This window comes from Polyergus mexicanus, unplaced genomic scaffold (assembly GCF_030449975.1).
Source record: "Polyergus mexicanus isolate NDT 795.1 unplaced genomic scaffold, iyPolMexi1.0 SCAF_12, whole genome shotgun sequence".
Classification (NCBI taxonomy): domain Eukaryota; kingdom Metazoa; phylum Arthropoda; class Insecta; order Hymenoptera; family Formicidae; genus Polyergus; species Polyergus mexicanus.
The window spans coordinates 5,324,049-5,343,134 of NW_027223332.1; the positions used below are offsets into that span (position 1 = coordinate 5,324,049).

The following is a 19,086-nucleotide window of genomic DNA, read 5'->3' on the forward strand; positions in this document are numbered from 1 at the left end:
AGAAGACGATCCGGACGCAGTCTCGGCAATTGATAGTCACGCTAGGCTGACCTCGAGGGACATCGGTTCATGTAGCGCATCGTGCGCCCCTTCTTTCCTCCCCCCCCCCCCGTTGCTATCCTTCGTGGCCGCCTTAGCTTTTGTAAAATCTACTCCCGGAACGAGCGTTCGTAGCTTCCGCATCGTATCTTTCGCCTACAACCACGCTCGATCGCCCCTTCTCATCCACCCTTTCCTTCCACCATTTCCTCCTACCGTCACTTTACCCTCTTTTCACCCCCGGACTCGTCGTCTCCGTTTCTCCTCTTTTACTTGTTCGCCTTCTCATCTTCGCCGTGTCTCTCTTTCTCTCTTTTTGTGCCTTTGTACAAGCTCACCTCCGGCGCTACCATATCAACGTATCGATGCTACCGCTGTTTGCTACTTTCAGATATCTCGCCGCATTTTTATCGTCGCTCTTAAAACGTTCTGTATCCTGTTCCTTTATCGACGCATGCGTATTTCCCTCCGTTTCCACCTTCTTTCTCCCTTGCCTCCTAGCACGTTCCCGTCGTATGCGTTTCTCCTTCGTCCGAAGATTTCTCACTTCTGTCGCTGATCACTGCGCATTTTTCATCTTCGCCATCTCTGTAGCAAATAACAGCCAGCAATGTGCGAGTGACTCGGGGTTTTAGTCGCCCCTTGATCCGTTTCTTCGCACTTACTCCGCCCGAACAATTCTCATCTAATACTTTTCTAATGGGAAATGGGCGGGTATATATCGATATATATGTATATGGGAAATGTTCTCCTACACAGTACACATATTTGGGGGATATACAAATGTCTCACGTAATATCCAGATTTGTGAAAAAAATTTATCGATATCATCTTTATCACAAATGTTAGTTGTTACGTTCCGAAGGAAATATGTGTCTTGTCGCGAAATATATTTTTTATTCTGTAGATTTTTTTAACAATAATGCACAATATATTTTCATCTTAAAATTTAAAATGCTTTTCGATCTTTACATTGATCGAATTTAAAATTTAATGTTCTATCGTTTTAAGTGATGCTTTTGTCTATACCAAGGAGAATAATTCTTCGTATATCCATAATTTTATGATCATTTGTTGAAATTCTCTCGCGTACATTGTCTCAATGTAAATTTCATAATGTTGAGATTATCGCTTGTAAGAGAACGTGTAAAGCAATATTATCTTTAACTCTGTATGCGCTTCCAGATATGAATTATGGGAAGACGCTTACTAACTCTTAAGGGATAAAAGCAACGTTTACATTTTTCACTTTGAAAAAAATTGACTCGCGTCTTCTTTTTAAAATTATCACTCACATATATAACGTTTCGATTTATTCGCCTTTCTGTTATATTTGCCAATATCGCTTAACATTTTCTGCGACATGAATATATGCAATGTACTTTCTGTATTATTTGTGAAAACTGTCTGCCACTTAAGGACTACCTTTATGTCTCCCCTACGATTTTTCCTCGCAAACGTCGCTTGGTGAAAATTCTAATATCTTTTGTAACGTCACAAAGGCGAACGACTCTTTGGAGCAAATTAATTACTTTGACGTATTAAACATGGCGAGATGCTACATTATTCTATGAGCTTTCTTATCTTGCGTCAGCTTCGACGTCCTTGGAGAATTAATTAATTAATTTTCCTCGCTCGCGCACTGCATCGGTACAAAGCCGCGGTCCCTCGAGTGCGCGCTTGCGAACGCCGAGAGATAATCTCCATTGTATATTTTGTGCTATATTTTTGAAAGTGCAACATTGCGTTAATGCCGATAATAGGTTACGAACCTTATCAGCGGGTTGGCAACAGGCTCGCACCCGCTGACATACAAAGGATCATTTAATCCGGTGACTGACCGGCCAAACGTGCGACGCACCGTACCCGCATGACGGGGTATATATCCGAAAGGAATTTTAATAAATCTCATCGGGCGTTAAATTACTCGTCGCCTCTACACATAAACATAGGCATAGACGTACATATCGCCGCATTATTCGTCTCTTAAATTTCTACGCGCGTTTATTGGATTTCTCGTTTGTTTACGCAATGAACGCGAGTTGGATGGATTAAGTTTCTTTTAATTACGCAATTAGTCGCCAAAGGATAAAAGCGAGACTCCTCGGAGTCCGCCGGAAGACAATCGGGGGAACAAATTCCCTCTTGCTTCGTTTCTTTGTTCATCGAGAAGTGCCTCCTTTCCTCGAACTCTCCGCTCTCAGGTTCCGTTAAATTGTCGGAACTAGGGTAGCAGCGCCTCTGGTCTCCGGAAAATCGAGATTGCGAGACATGGCGAAAACGGAAACGAAGTATCGCGAACGCGAACGGGGAATACAGAAACGGACCACCCGCCGATTATAGAACCCGATTCGGCGACGGTTCTGTTCTGTCGCTGAGAGGCATTTAACGCGGGGCCATCTGTAACGGACTTGGTAATTTAGAGCCAATCTCCTTTATTATCGGCAATGTCTGCGTCCCGCTGGGGACCTTTCTCCGCTCGTTAAATGGTCAAACGTACAAACCGGCGCGATCTTCTCAATGAACAGCATGGATAAGAATTTGCTGGAAGATTATAAAATGAAACGTAAAGACGATTAAATTGAATAGCGCTGTTTAACGTTTGATGTCTCGTAAGTATCTAGGAATCGGATTAAATCGTCTCCGGCCACACTCGCTGCGACATTCAAGTCGCCGATTTTTATTCTGGATTCCGGTCGACATATTTTTCCGCGAAATTACGTTTCTTCTTCTTACTATCGTCCTTCTCTCAACGTCAAAGATTTGTTTCGACGAAGGATCGCATACGTCTAACCTTTGATTACTACAATCATATACCGTCTTTGATTCGTGACTCTTTGATTCGCTATTCCGTCCGCCTCGAGGCTTGGAGAAGCCTACGAGAAGCCTTTTGTACGATTATTGAGTCAACGATCAATTTTATCTACCAACAAAGAATGTAAGAATGTGAATCACGATCGAACGAGTTTTTGTTTGTCGAAAGATTTTTTTAACCATCTTTGATTGCCATTTTTTCATGCGCGATTTATAGAGATAAATTTTTAAAATATCGAGATAACTTTTCTCTCTCTCTCTCTCTCTCTCTCTCTCTCAAATGATAAGCTAATGAACTCAAATAAGCTGATAAACTTACATTTAAATAATAAGAAAAAATCCATTAGTAGTTAAAAGATTAATATCTATATATTAATATCTGATTATTATAAGAAGTTCAACGAACGAACTTGGAGCATTGCTGTTCTTTATATATTTAGCCAAGACAGTAGCTTAAATTAACTTGCATCATGCAAGTTCAATTGAAAAAAGTTTTCATTTACCGCGTAGAAAATAAAAAATATATTCGCTCAGGACAGAGGTATACCTTAGGCGAATATTATAGAGCGCGGACGTGACAAGAAAATTTTGCAAAAACTTGCTGATCGCTACTAACATAGCTAGCATATGAACTTCTTCGTGTAATGATAGAGTATGCATGCGACAAGCGTCGCAACAAAGGGACACAATCCCGCAAGCCGAGCGACCATCCCCTTCGTCACGAGGGGCCATATCATCCTGTCCATGTATAATCTATCATCGCGTGGAATCGAAAACGTTGACGTCGCAACGATCGTATACTGTCGAGTACAAAGGCATAGCTATGCGCTAATGATAAAACGACTATAAAAATATTCTGTTTCTAGACAATTATTTTGACTTGTCGCCTCGAAATGTTCCAAACTTTTTAGTCATAAATTTTGATGCATGTTTATATAGAAAAATTCTCAGAGATAAAAGTTGAGATTAATTATTAATTTGAAAAAGTGCCAAATGTAAAATAACTGAATTTTAAATAACAATCGTAATATTTATATTTGTGAAAATATTTTTTAATCCTTTTTTATCTCTCAATTTATTTGTACGATAGAAATTGTTAATATAAGAGGGAGTTGAAACATGTCGACATTTCATTCTTCGTAGTAGCTTGAAAATGTGATCATTTTAGTCACTGGAGCGCAAGAGCATGAAAGAGAAACCGGCATACACACGCGACTGCCAGCGATCCCACGATAACTAACTGTCACCGACTGCTTATAAATGCGCGATATTTATACGCCGAGACATACACGCGCACATGCGGGAACGATAGTAGCCGCCAAGCAAGATAAAAGAGTACGACTGAAGAGACGCACACGTGGGCGTGTGGGGAGATCGAGATGGTTATAAGTAATTCATCGCCTCGTAACGCGCAACCGAGTTGGCGGCGAAGTAAATACCGACGACGTTGGCGCGCACTAACTCAACCGACGTCCGCGCGTCTTTCATCGCGTCTATCCGCGGCTCCAGGGACACTCGAGATCCGAGCGACGTATGACACGCGGTTCCCCTTCCGTTGCTGAAATTAATGTACCTGATAAAATAACGTTAAAATGAATTATGCGCGATTCTTCTCATTTCATTTTATTCATACGATTACGTAGGCCAGATCGAAAAACAACAATATAAAAAGCAATGATTGAATACTTGTTTATGGATTATATTAGAAGAAATGATGGATTGGTCGGACTCTAAATAATGTTTGCGCTGTATGTTCTCCCCGTGACGTTCATTTTATAGCGATTGCTCCTCGGCGTTTCGTCTCTCTCTCTCTCTTTCTCCATCTCTATCTTTATCCACTTGGTCGGCGTTCACGTGTATACTTTGGCATTATGTATCCTAATGTAAATAAATGCCCAGCACTCGACGGTGCGACCTTACGATGGCCGTTAACTGTTAACGACGAACGACCACGGCGATGCGACGAGGAGAAAACGCTTACGGCGCACGTAAAGAAGTATCAGCGGATTCGGTTAGGGCGAACTGTACGACAGGAGATGAAAAAGAAACGAAGAGTCCGATAAAATGTGACCGAGAGCGCTGGTAAAAGGGAGAAAGGGTGGTGGCGGTGCTGAAGGGACGCGACGAAGAAGATTGAGAGAGAGAAAGAGAAAGAAATAGGAAGAGAGGAGCACATCGACACACGCAGACACAGTTATCTGTTCCAATTAACCTCTTACATTTCGTTCCCTTCCACTAAATCCCCTCCCTCCTCTCTCTCTCTCTCTCTCTCTCTCTCTCTCTTTCTCTCTTTTTCTGCCTATCTCCGTGCGGCGGATCCTCCGCCTGTCCACAGTCTGGAAATTGAATCGAAGCTCGCTACGTTCTCCGAAATGAAAGACGCGACGAAGTGTCGTTTCCGTGGGACTTTGACAAAAATACGCGGTCATTACGTTAATAAAGTGGAAAAAGAAAGAATAGGAGACGTAACGTATTTCCGTAGCGCGATACACGTTTTCCTAGTAATGACTCTGATTCAGTTTCTCGGCAAACATTTATTAATATGTAATACGCATAATAATACATTCACGCATATTTTTGTGAACTTCCGGTAAATTGTGGCGACTCATCGAACTTGGCAAGAAAGACCGCGATTAAAAAGTACTGACGACGATGCAACATCTGATACTTGCCCGTGCTGGAAAGACTACCACGTTTTATATAGTCATGACACGCGGTCGTTATACAAAGTTACTTATAGTCCAGAGTACTTTGCGCTTATGCTAATGTTTCCCAGTGCATATCGGCTAATCTAAATTACCACTTCCCGTGAATGTATTCACAGAAAACATTTCATATTCTATTGCATCGTATTATTCAATTTTTTACTGAAACGCGAGAAATTTAAATATACACGTATATAGTGATCGACGTTAAATGGAATTATATGTATAAGATATATTCTTTGTCCTCTAACGCATATTTTTTAATATGAAATGTTGTTCAAGAATTTTCATTTTTGCAAGAATCTTGTAATTATGAGGAAAAATTGCTTATTAATTGTGCACATTACATGTCAAAAGACAAAATATATTATCGTGTAGACTGTAGAGTATTACATTTCGACTACCACGTGTATGCCACGTTTTTGTATATAGGCACAAAGTAATGACTGAGGTGGCACAGTCACGTTGGTGGATCAATATCGCGAGGGTTGAAAGTACAGATGGCAGAGAGCGAGGAGAGAGAGAGAGAGAGAGAGAGAGAGAGAGAGAGAGAGAGAGAGATGGATGGAGCAAGCGTGGAGGGAGGAATCGCACGACGGACAAGCCGGTGTAAACGAAACGAGCTCTTCATCGAATTCCAGTTTCGTAAACTTTCGCGGTTCCGAACTGGTTCGCGCGCGTATTTCCACCGCGGAAACTCTCGACCTTATACGTACGTACAACTTCTTGTGACGCCTGATAAATCTTGCATATAACCGTGATCAATTTTTATGGCGCGGTACCGGGACGATAAAAGTCGAGCGGGAGCCGGAATTTTAACGCCGATCGTCCAATAAATGATGAAGCAGAAATAACGACGTTGACGACGAGAATACTTAAAAGTGTTAGGAACGCGGCAAGAAACGCGCATAAATTTATATCGAGCAATCTGCGAAATCTACATTGGACAATTTCTGAGAGAATGATATATTTTTTTTTTTAAATCGGATTAATAATTATCTCAATTTTAAAAGAAAAACAGTATTTGAAGAATCTTTAAACTTGAGGAATCGGATACTTTCCGATATCCTATCTATCATTTTCAATGCGTTTTATGCGAATCGAATCTCTTCCAACAGAATGCAATCAATACAGCTGTGGAATGATATCGCTGTGCTGCGGCTGTATCGAAAATTTACTCGCGGAAGATTCCCGGACGTTTCTCGTTACGTAGGATAATAAACGACTAGGAATCGCTTTCCGCGTCGCGGTCGGATCTCGCGGTTTCGAATCTCTTGATTAATGCAGACCTTTTCCAATGATAGAAAACGCAGCTTGAAAATTTCCCGCGGTAGCGGGGCATAATAACCGTGCGCTTCTGAGATCCGCTCTCATCTTCGCAATAGCAATGACGACGACGACGACGACGACGACGACGACGACGACGACGACGACGGCGGTGGCGGCGGTGAAAGAACAAGGAGGGAAAATCGTGGGCGCGCATGTCGGTTGGTATAAATAGATAATACATTGGATAAACGTCGGTAGCTAGAATTTTAGATGAAAGGGTCTGCGGTCGGTCGTCTCAGGAGTCACTCCGCGAGACGTTAATGACGTTAACTCGCTGTATTATAAACCGCGAGATTGTCGCCCAATAGCTCAAGCCGGAGTGACTATGAAAATTCAAAGAAAACATACCGGTACAGTTACTGCGTGCGTGCATATTTTAATGCGCAAATACTTGGGACGCTTTTGGAGACGTGTATCTATATTTTATTTTAACTATGAATAAATTAGACCATGTCTTATAAATGGATATTTGCAGAAAATAATATTTAACAGCATCCTCGCACAGTCCATTGGAAATGAATATGAATGATTTAAATGTATTTCGCGACATATTATAAAATCGTTGTGTCTAGAAAATACATAAAATATAAATAGATAAAATAAAAAATAACCCCAACAACATTATTATATTATAAGCCGAAGAATAACGACTCGAAACAAATTCCAGCGAAAATTTGAAGCATTATAACTTATCGATTATTGTACGGTATGTGTAGTATATGATAAACATAATAACATAATAACTTTATCACACGCATAATAAATAGGTATACATTAGATTCGCATCAAAAGCACGTGCGTGATAGATGATTAAAAGCCATTACACGAGCAGTTTCCGATTTAATACACGCATAATAGCGATCGCATGATGAAAATGTGCAACGAGCAGTCCCCCCCCAAAAAATATATACGTATATATATAAATAGTGAGTTAACCTTCGGATCTATAAACATTTGCGTGCGGTATAATTTATCAACAATATAGCCATAGGCTTCGAACAAGATAGATGTTCCTTACACGATTAAAGGCACGTATTTACATAATTAAATACATCTGTGATATATCCCTATGCATACCGGCCGTGTTTAGATGCGATCTCCGGCTTCCGTATTTTACGGTGTTAAGCGTTTCGGTGTTCCCGCAGTCTCTGAAACGCGCGCGCCACGAGAGCCGCACGGAGCGAAAGCCGGAGTAGTGATAAACGACTGCGGTGCAGCCAGTAACAGTGGAGTTTATCCAGTATGTATGAAACAGAATAAGTAGATCATAGCGCCGGATAAAAGCTCCAGGCTACACGATCCGCTTGAAAGGGATCCGCAGATTGCGGACGCCCGAGATCGTGTCGTCGTCCCGCGAGACGTTAATAACGTTAACCCCGCCGTAAACTGTGAGATTACGGTAGCGGTCCAATCTCGGAATCACCACAGCGGGGCGAGAAACGTGTTACGACTTAAGTCGATCTACGTAATATCGCCACCGTCGCCGCATGTGTTCAGTTACAGCCTGCAAAAGCTGTATCGCGCTTTGCATACAATACCGTTCTTTTTTAACAGTAGCTCAACCGTATTGTTTCACGCGTTACATATGCGACGTGTTATTTCCAGGCCCTTACATTAATAACCTTGCGCGCATGCGAAAGCTATATTGTGATTAAAATATAATAAATTTTAAAGAGTACTTTATAAAAATATTTTCTATGTATGTAAAATATTTTTTAACATAACTTTTATATACTCGAATATGTAGTATATACTCAGATAATATATATATATATAAAACATTTCAATTCTAATACGAATATATAATATCTTGATGCCTGACTACATTATATTATACTTTGCTATTACGTCCGCTATCTCGCGTGTACAAATATATCGCGCTTTTTGTGTCTCGTATTACCATTTTGATTATGGGTGAATGAAATAAATTATATAAAACTTGCACGGAAGAGAGGCGTATTGCGTTTTCATTTAGTCTCGCTTTACAGCTTTTGTATAGCCCAACTGTCGTATCTGCCTCGTATCCGTGTCTCGTCTCCGAGTCCAATATGAGTCGCGCATTGTCTGTGAATTCCAAATACGCAATAAAATTCCGGAACAACTACCTCGTCATATGACTCGATTGCGCTCCTATTCCGAGACTGCGTCGTGCGTACCGAAAAATCGATTTTTCACTCTTTTGATATACGCAATTAATTAGCGACGTGATGCGACAAGATTCGCAGACGCGCGTGCTGAGAGAAGAAAAACACGTTTGTCAACTCGTATAAATGTTTTTTTTTTTTTTTTTTTTTTTTTCCTGCGGACAAACACATAGCGCCCGTAGGGGAAGAGTGAAAATTTTTTCCCGAGATAATTAAAAGTGTATAATTAATTATAAGACCGCCCGGTAATCTGATACGCCCGGCGGTACACGCTACGTGATTTAAACTCGGTTTATTTTATGTGTTCTCAGTTGTTCTCGGAATTTATTAGGTGTGTGTGTGTGTGTGTGTGTGAAGCTGGCATATCATTTCGTGAAAATTCATAAATAATTAAGAGTTTTGCCTTTATTTTTGGTAATTCTTAAATTCTTACTAGTTCAAACAGATTGTTCTGGCTGTTAAATTAAAGTAAATGCCTCGGGACAAACTGAGACGTCAAGTTCACGCAATGACTCACTTTGTTCTGCGAGATTTTTCTTGTTATTATTATTATTATTATTTAGTTTAATGGTCAGAATATTTTGTTGAAACTACACAAAAGCATAGAATTATTGAAAATAAAGCGAGAATTTTTAATAATTATTTATGAGTTTCCACGGAATAATATGCCAGCTTGATATATTTATTAATGCAGCATATTTTATGTAAAACACGTAGCTTCGTTGAATAATATCGCGCTGTATTGTGTTTGGCGATATTTTTTTTATAATAATTATTATTTCCAAAGATCATATAAACGTGAAGCACGCGAACTAACAGTCGTTTATGTCAAAGCTAACAAGTCAGTGTATTGTCCGTAAGGGTAGATATACGGCGTGCGTAAGCGTAAGTACGATCGATTATTCTTTCAGCCCCTTGTTTTTCCCTGAAGTGGGTTTGTTAGCCGCGCGATGCAAGCGTCCATAGAGTCTGCGTCGATTTATTCCAAGGATCCCTTGCGAGCCATTATTTTTTGATATTGCCGGGACATAAATTTAGCGAGGAATAAAATTTAAATCTCTAACCGTATCAATTTTAAGTATACATTGTGCACACGTAAACTGGATCGAAAAAATTTAGCGATCAACAATTTATCATTTTATTAAAATATCTGTTTATAATAATATATTCTTCATTTTGTAGTGTAAAAAATACTATGTACTATGATTATGAGAACGGAGAAATTTTTCAGAACGATCGGATCGAACAAAATTAAACGACTGCGCAAATCTTGCGCGACATATAAGTTACAACTCCCGACAAATATACGCAATCTCGCGTTATAACAATGTTAGGTCGGTGTTTTCCGACAGGCGCGATTGTATCGTGCATCGTTCTACCAAAAACGAAATTTGCAACACGTTGCTTTTCTGACGAAATGCGCGCGTTTATTTCGCGTTGCCTCGGCAGTATTCCTGTTTAAAAGCAACGGAGTTAATTTCACGCAGCGCAGATTCTGCGGATTGTACATCCATCGTTACATACATGGATATTCCGGCACGTATGTCGGCCCGTGTATATGTTTACACATCTCTGCACGCAACAACGCACGTGATCTCATATTATAACATATATCAAGAGAAGCGAGCTATACGTTGAACGGCAATACGCGTGTTCACAGAAAGTGTATGCGTGTACGTGTCGTTTCTCTGATGATGCGTTTCTTGATCGCGAGCACATATATTGTTTCACTTTCATAAAAATATGTATTTATGTATTTTGTTTCAATATGCTAGAAATATTGCATGTCCATATTACATGTGATTAAAATGCTTATTAAAGTATTATTACCTCTAAATATATTGATGAAAGAAATGAAAAAAAGTGCTGGAAAATAAATAAACAATATTAACTCATTTATAGCGATTTTTGAAGAGTGCGCATACATCTTTCATTTTTCATTGCGCTCTTCATCAATTTAACTATAAAAAATAAGGATATTTCTGAGTGACATAGCCGTAGACTTTGCAGCTGTAGGATACTACAGAGTTGCGAAGCATTTGAAACTTCGCAATAGGCGTCACAATAGATATTCTTCACTCGACTATAGATAAACGCAGTTTCGAACGCAAGTGGTAGCAGTTATAACAACGTATCTGGCTGGCCACGATAAAGTCAATCAGGTAACAATACGCGGCAGCATAGCCGTTGAACTGTCCTCAGGCTCGTAAAGCACAATTGAAAATTCATTACAAGTTCGTGACACCGGTATATGATCGGTATATCTGTATAATATAGATTAGAACGGAGATAGAAGTGTCCCTTCGCAAAACAGCGTATGTACGTCGAATGCCGTAATAAGGACAATGCAGTTAGAAAGTGCAGCAGGAAGGTACGGAATAGTTATAACAATATAGTTTCTACACCGACAGAGCTCCGCAGATAGAATCTTACATGAAAAGTGCAATGACATTGACGATAATTACGATAAACTTGTTAGAAAATACTTCTGCATACGCGATGTCAATTCTGTTCGATTAATGGAAACTACGCCGCTTCGTAGTCGTCATATAGTCATATAATCGTAATTGTTATTATTACGATTATTAATAAGTTATTAGAGTACCGCCCGAATCCTGGCTTATTTTTCACTTTCTAACACAATAGAGACGTGTCTCTTAAAAAATACTAAACATGTAAAAAATTCAGCAAAAAACTCAGCATTTTTTTATTACAAAATTATTTATGTTAATTATAATTTGTATTATGAATTTCAAAAATGTAAATCTTGCATTATTAACTCGATAAACGAAACTTAAGATCTACAATTTATGATAATAGAGCGGACACACACACACACACACACACACACACACACACACACACACACACACTCGTGAAATATCATTTTTATGGCGCAAACAGTTGCAACATGTAAAAAAATTGGTATCGGAATCTGAGAGATACTCTTTGTACTTTAGGATGTCCTATTAGAGATTAAACGTCAAGGAATGGTCCAGTATAAAGATTAAACGTCGAACTTTGTTCGTTCCGACGAAATGTAATTTTGAAATCAAACTTTTGAGTTAAAACAGGGAATGAATGCCATGGACCGTTCATATCAATCAAGTCGAAAGTAATGCTTGATCGTTGGACCATGGAATGCAATTAAAGTAATCAAGAAAAATTAAGCCTATTCAGTCCATACGAGCTTCTTTTAGAAGTCGAGCTAAACGTTACATGCGATACAATACTACATCTCGTCATAAAACTGTCATCGCTTGAGAAAATATTTTTAGTTATCAAAACGAATAAATGTATAATAATCTTTAAAAATTGATCATATTATATATACTAAAAAACAATTAAAATTACTATCAATCTTTCTTTAAAAAATAAAATTTAAATAAACTTAAATTATATTATGATAAAAAATAAACCATTAAGAACAAAAAATGTTGGAATGTTGTTTGCACTTTGCATACTTGTGTGTGAAATTTACAAAATTAAATTACCTTGTTATTTCGTAGTTTATTAGTACTTTGTTTTCATTTATACAATGTATGTATAAAAATAACCAATTAAAAATAATTTTTATATACTTATAACTTTTTAACTCTAGATATCTTTATTTGATATTGGCTTTCAAAAATGTTAAATATAGAGTAAAATTTGCTTATATAGATTCGCAAATTTTTCTAAAAATTCAGAAAAATTTGGACCGTTTATATTTCGAAAATTATAATTCTCCACATCTTTGTTGAAAAAAAATCTATTTTAGATGGCGCAAGGAAAAGTGTGAGATATGGAAAATGAAACATTTCCTTCTTATAATAATTCCGCAACAAAAAGTTAGCGGCGCACCGAGATTCGCGCTCGCGTCAACGCTCGCGAAAGTGCCCTCAGGAGGGATATTTCCGGATTTAACTGCTAAAGCCGGTAGCGATGACCGGAATGCAATCTCTAGTGGGGATAATGCTCGTGCGCGCTAGAAGAAATAAATTAATCGCGTGCGGGCGGTCGTAGGTAGGTAGCCACGGAGCGTATAATTTCCGCCAGGTAGAAAATTTTCTCTCGCTCTCTCTCTCTCTCTCTCTCTCTCTCTCTCTCTCTCTCTCTTCTCCGAGAGGAAAAAAAGGAGAATGCGCTGTGGCTCTGGGGGATGCAAAATGCGGCGTGATCACGTGAGCCCATAGAACGAGCATAATGCGATCATTAGGAGGACGTCGTCAAATTCTTCCGCCTTACAAAACTCCGCGCGAGAACTGCGACCGGAGCATCGCCGTAATTAAGGTCCGGGAAAGACAGGAAATTTCCTACTTGAACTCAGCTGAATTTTACTTCGAGGCGGAACATATGATATCTCGAGGGAAGGAAAGAAAGAGAGAGGAACATTAGAATTGGGATGAATAGAGGAGTTGGAGAAAGCTCGACATTGCGAGAAACGAAAGAAGATGCCGGATAATTAATTGGCCTCGCATAAGCTTCGCCCTATTTTTTTTCTCTCTTCTCTTCCCAGCTACGTCCTCTTTCCGCTGATTCTGATATTCTTCGAACTGCCAATGGCGCACGAAGAACTGGAAAGTGGAGCGTTGCAAAAAACGAGGGTGAGATTTGCGGAGGGAGAAAGAGAGGTGTTCCGTAATTTAAATGAAAATCTTGAAGCGACCCCTTTCACGGAGCTGACGGTATCCTTAGAGGTATAACAATGATAAGGTACATCGATGCACGAGGGCGCGCCCCTCGTTTGCCAACGTGGGGTTTAAGATTTCATACCGGGCCAAGGCTATGGAAAAGCGAGTTTTGTCTCTGTTTGCGTGCCGCGGTAGATATTTCAGCCGAAATTCTACCCACTCGTGTGTCCGTAATTCTATACGACTTAATATCTCTTCGCGAGAGTGTACTACGTAAAAAGATTATAATCTCTACAATCTTTTAACTCTCATCTCTCTACTCAATTAATATAGTTATACGAGAAGCGTGTTTCGCAAAACATTTCAAACACTCGTGCAGAAAATTTTTTCTGAAAATAATAATTAACGTATATCGCGAACATTCTTCATCAATTTCAATACAATAATTTTGTGTCTAATTTTTCTTCTTGTTATCGATATTTTACCAGTATTGACGAGTCCACGGCACATTTAACACGGCACCAGACAAATTCCAATCGATCGGCGAACGGCGAACTATTTACGCGAGAAAAAGCGGCTTATCGCATCGCAAAGAGCCGAGCGATGCGGAGTAGGACGATGTCCTCGCAAAGATCGAGAGAACCGATGCATAGAGAGGTATTCGAGCGGATAACTCTCGAAGACGCGCGAATAAAAGCTCGTCTGCCTTAAGAGAAGAATTCCGCGAGGAGTTTCTAAGGAATCGGCGGCGGCGATAGCGGTGAGCCCTTTAAAGAAAAACTGATATAAAGTAATGGATTTCCAAGGTGTGTGTTCGTTCGGTAATCACGCTCGTAGAGATCGTTTGCCGGGTAGTTCGACGGCTAGAGACCACGAAGAAGAGAAGCGGAGAAAAGCGAGCGATGGCGAGACATTGCAATGGCGGAGGGACAGTCTGAGAGGTGGCATTACATCTGTCGATATCTCCATCACTCCTCGATAAAATAAAACTCCATCGAGTCCTTCTCTCCATCCCCCCCTCCTTCTCCCCCCCCCTCACTCTCTCTCTCTCTCTCGCTCTCTTGCTCCTCGACGAAGTAATTACAACTTCGTCGATTAGATCCCATAGAAACTGCCGTACCGTTGTGTACATCGATGTGGCGCCGTTCTTACACGCACACGCCCGCGGGATATTGACGACAGCTAGACGCCAAAATCCACCTAGGTTTGACAGCGACCGTTCCATTCGATTCTCGAAAGTTCCGCGGAAACTCCCGAAAAGATCCCGCGTATATCGCCGCCGAGTGTTATCGCGGAGTCTACGAGCGGGGAATTGATATAGCGGTTTCTAGATGAGGGAACTTGGAACTGGTCAACACGGCTAGTTGAATATTAAACATTCAATTAGAATCTCGGACACTGTGACTCTAAAGATTTCACACGAATGATATACTAATGTGTACGAGCGTGAAATCAACTGCGCTATTTATATAGACAGATATTCTAAAATGAGATTATGTTAGAATAAAGTAATTTAAGTCATTCAAAAACATTACCTATTGATTCGTAATATGACATATCTAAAATTTATCGCAAATTTATACCGTACAAATCGACAGATGCAACATCGGATAACCGAGACAAAAAAAAAAAATCGATTTCTGTTTTCCTCCAAACGCTCGGTATATAAATCTCTCGAAAAAGCTCAGATATATTTATGAATTACTCTTCGTTCCTCGCTAGATCGGATTTAGAGGCAATAGTTGATGTTATAAAAAAAAATAATAATACGAAGGAGAAACCGTCCGCACACGAGGAAAATGCTGCCGACCAGCGAAAGAGAACGGAGTATATCTAGACGCGATGCGATGCATATGTACGAAGTTGAGGTCAGTACCTTTGTTTTCCATAGATGCGAACGCAAATACCTCTGGGACGTATGCGCGCACTGCATCGCGTGCCTGGAGAAAGATGATGACGTACGCGCGATAATATCTTTGTTTTCAGCTTGTGTGCTCGATGCTAGTCCGCCTACACTCGACGCTATTTGTATTTGCGATGACGCAAAATTCACCGCTAACTATGAACCAGTTCCGAGATGGGGTAACATTTCATAATTATGTAACGCAGCACCGCGCGTAATTGAATACTCTTTAGAAATATACTTCCCTAATGAAAATTAGTTTCAAAATTATGTTGAATTTCGCGTGTATGCGCTTGACTAATGAAAAACTAATATATTCGTATATATTAACGCGAGAGTTTATTAATTGCAAAATTTTAAAGGGGGTTAATAACGCAGCAAGAATTTGATATTAATCGAGTTGAAAGGGGTAGTGCACATACGCTATGTTATTTTTATAAACGACTAATAAAGAATATTCATTACTGCTGTACTGATTATAACGTTCCGTAAAAGAGAATCTCATCCTGCCTGTTGAGAAAATGTCGTCACACAGATAAAAAAAAGGTCTAGTATTACTGTGTAAGTATTACTTGCCGAAGTAGGTCGATCCGTCCGAGGACTTAAGGATCCTCGTTGCTCGATATACTTAAAGCCCAGTTGGGAAATCGGTACGTCACGCTAGAAACATCGACAAAGTCGCAGCGAGGCAGTCGAATAAATATTCTCGCGAAATACTTGTACAGCTTAAAAAAAAAAAAATATATATATATATCGAGTTTTTCAAATATTAAATACTGAATTACACGAAAAACCACATCTTTAAAAAGACATTTTTATATTTCAATTTGACAGAAGAATCTTCTCTGCTTTAAAAGAAAAAGAGAACACTAAAAACATTCGAATTTTTTTTTCTTTTTTACTAAAGATTTTTCTTTTTAAGAAAAAATACAAATAATATATTTCGACTATACAAATACTAATTACTTTTAGAATATAAATAAAATTTATTATCAATAAAAAGTAACATGTACCGTGGAGAAAAGAGTATTGATTGATAAAGACCGTTCAAAGATTTTTACGTCGATGAAATAAGCTCGAATAAATAACAGCCACTTAAACTACCTCGCGATTGTGTGCTGCGCTAAACGAGATGTTTGTACGTTGTAGTAATATGTTTCCGTACACCGAACAAACGAGATACTTCCAATCTCCGCGAAATTCGTTTCGCATTCTCAGCGGAATCTGTTTCCACGCACCCTCCTGTTTATATTTGTCCTTATTTCGCCGCCTGTATACGATGTGTATATACGAGCCGAGCTTCTCTATTTCCACGGGGACCCGCGGTAGCTGGAGATTGCAAGAAATCCACGGCATTACGCGCTGCGGAGTTCTTTTTCCGAAAGGTTAAACCTAATGTCACGGGAGTCGAATTAATTGCCGGGGCCGCGTTATACCGACGCCGGGTGTGTCCCAAAGCGCACGAGTCGGTCGTGCTCGTTAAGAATGAAAGAAACCATTCGACAAAGTCTTCGCGTCGCCGTTACCGCTGCACCGGTGTGCGCCAGTCTCTCTCACAGGTCAGATATTTATTTTATCTGAAAATAAGTAAGTTTCTTTTGAAATATATGTTCGAGAGACCCCTCCTTCATTCCCTTCGCATCGCAACGAAGCACCGCTTTTCCCTGTCGCGCTACGTCCCTACACATCCTTTTCGAAGCACGCCTCCCACCGCCTCCTCTAGCCTGTATCCCCTTCGGAAAAGTCCGGCTAACTTTCGACAAGTTGAATCAGTTCCGAACAGGTTGCATACGTAACGCGGCTTAACGCGGCACGAGTTCGTCAGCGACTCATTCGAGATTCTTGCCCGACTTGAGGATCTTAAAGAAAAGCAGCGAATTATTAACGTGTCGGAGGAACGAAGAAGAGGATACACCGTGTTATTCACCTCGGCAAATATTATTCACGAATTCCGTGTGTACGATGGCGCTTTGTGCCCGTCATCCAACATCGTGCGCAACATCGAAGTCTTCCTCCCTCTCTCTCTCTTTGTTATCAAAGCCGCTCTTTACGTCAACCATATGCTTCAAGTGCGCGAGTAACAACGAGAACGCCGCGATAAAATATGGCAAAGGCCGGATTTATTATATTTATCCGAGCTATTTTAAGGGCCACGACTTGTATTCGGCTCAGTGCCTTAAAGAATTAACATCAGCGCGCCCTATTTTTCGTCACATCTCCATGCCACCTCCGGGCCACGGGAAGAAGACCCTTCGATCGAAGGGCGATCGTGCCGCCGTAGTACGCTGACGACTGATCAAGGGTGCTGCTTTGTGTCGATTCTACGCTACGGTTGCGCGCGGGCATAGCGCAACCGTAGCGTTTTTACACGCCGTGGTATCCCTTTGGCCCGTACAAAGTAACGCAAAGGGGAAGAGAGAGAAGAGGCACAGCTCGGCCCTATATCGGCCCAATATCGGCGTACAAAGAAGGAAACCTATCGACACCGCCGCGCCGTGCCGCTGCATCTGGTCGCATTGTGATCTCGAAAGGGCGGGCGGCTCGAATAACTGCGAAGGCCGTGACTAACGATAACAATACAATGATGAATGCTCGCTAACTAACGACCGTGCGGAGTAGCCCACCCAGGCCCTCCGTATTGCCGTTCGGCGCCCACCACTTGAGCGTACACAGGCTGCTTCGTGATCGACGGGACAACCGGAAAATGGGTGATTCCCCATCGTAAAGTGAGTCCATCTGCAAGGCAGTAACTCAAAACAGTATTTTTTTCGAAGCCAACGCGACTATATTTTTACATGATTTGCGCGAATGCAGTGTTTGTCGCGCACGCATAGCTATTCTTAAAACTAGAATTATTCTGAAGTTTTCTTTTCTCTTCTTCTTTCATTTCTTGCGGATTGCGGATTGGATAATAGCTATGATGCACGAGTCTCAACTATATGAACATTTCATGAATCTTTGACGCTGTTCTCGAAAAAAAGTTACTCTTACAAATAGATACAATCTGTGACAAGCCAATATTTTTTGTGCCATCAATTATCGAATAAAAACTTGTATGTGGGTGTGTGTGTGTATATACTTGCAACGGGGAATGTCACCGAGTTTTCTTCTTGCCTGATAGTCGTCGTCGTCGTCATCGTCGTCGTTGTCGGTACTCGAATGGCTGCGAAGAGGGTGCGTCACAGTAACGAGTAAAAAGGATACTGATATATCGCTCGACTGACAGCTTTACGAATGATCGGCCTGTCTTCTTGTTATCTACCGAGATGCAGCAGTCGACTTGTCCTTCTTCGATGGATCGTCCCTTTGCCACGTTGCTCGCTCTACGATTCAAATCAGAATATTCTTCTTCTGAACCAGAACACAGATTTATGTCCACCGAAAAGATTTATACGAGTAATGGAGGTAACGAGTGCTTTATGAAAAATTATTTTGATTTATTCCTTTCGATATATAAACAGTTTTCGCTAACGCTCTCCGATTTAAATGGAAGATAATTTTTATGAAACACATGTTTCCTTTATATATAGTATATATTT

General features: G+C 40.4%; 1 protein-coding gene and 1 long non-coding RNA gene across 11 annotated transcripts in view; one reads left to right on the forward strand and one right to left on the reverse strand.

Annotated features, from left to right (window-relative positions):
• Ten-a (tenascin accessory) overlaps positions 1–19,086 on the forward strand; it is a 422,894-nt gene that overhangs the window by 349,625 nt on the left and 54,183 nt on the right. The window contains exon 1 of one of the 10 annotated variants that reach the window (XM_070304914.1): positions 6,231–6,270. The exons of the other annotated variants lie outside the window; for them this stretch is intronic. The gene's annotated coding sequence lies outside the window, so the exon portion shown is untranslated. Of the gene's footprint in view, positions 1–6,230; positions 6,271–19,086 lie in introns of those variants that run through there. 10 annotated transcript variants of the gene reach the window in all.
• The window catches only part of LOC138938140 (uncharacterized), a 55,383-nt gene continuing 54,780 nt past the window's right edge, over positions 18,484–19,086 (reverse strand). The window contains exon 3 of the long non-coding RNA XR_011447649.1: positions 18,484–18,870. This is a non-coding gene — a long non-coding RNA (uncharacterized lncRNA). The remainder of the gene's footprint in view (positions 18,871–19,086) is intronic.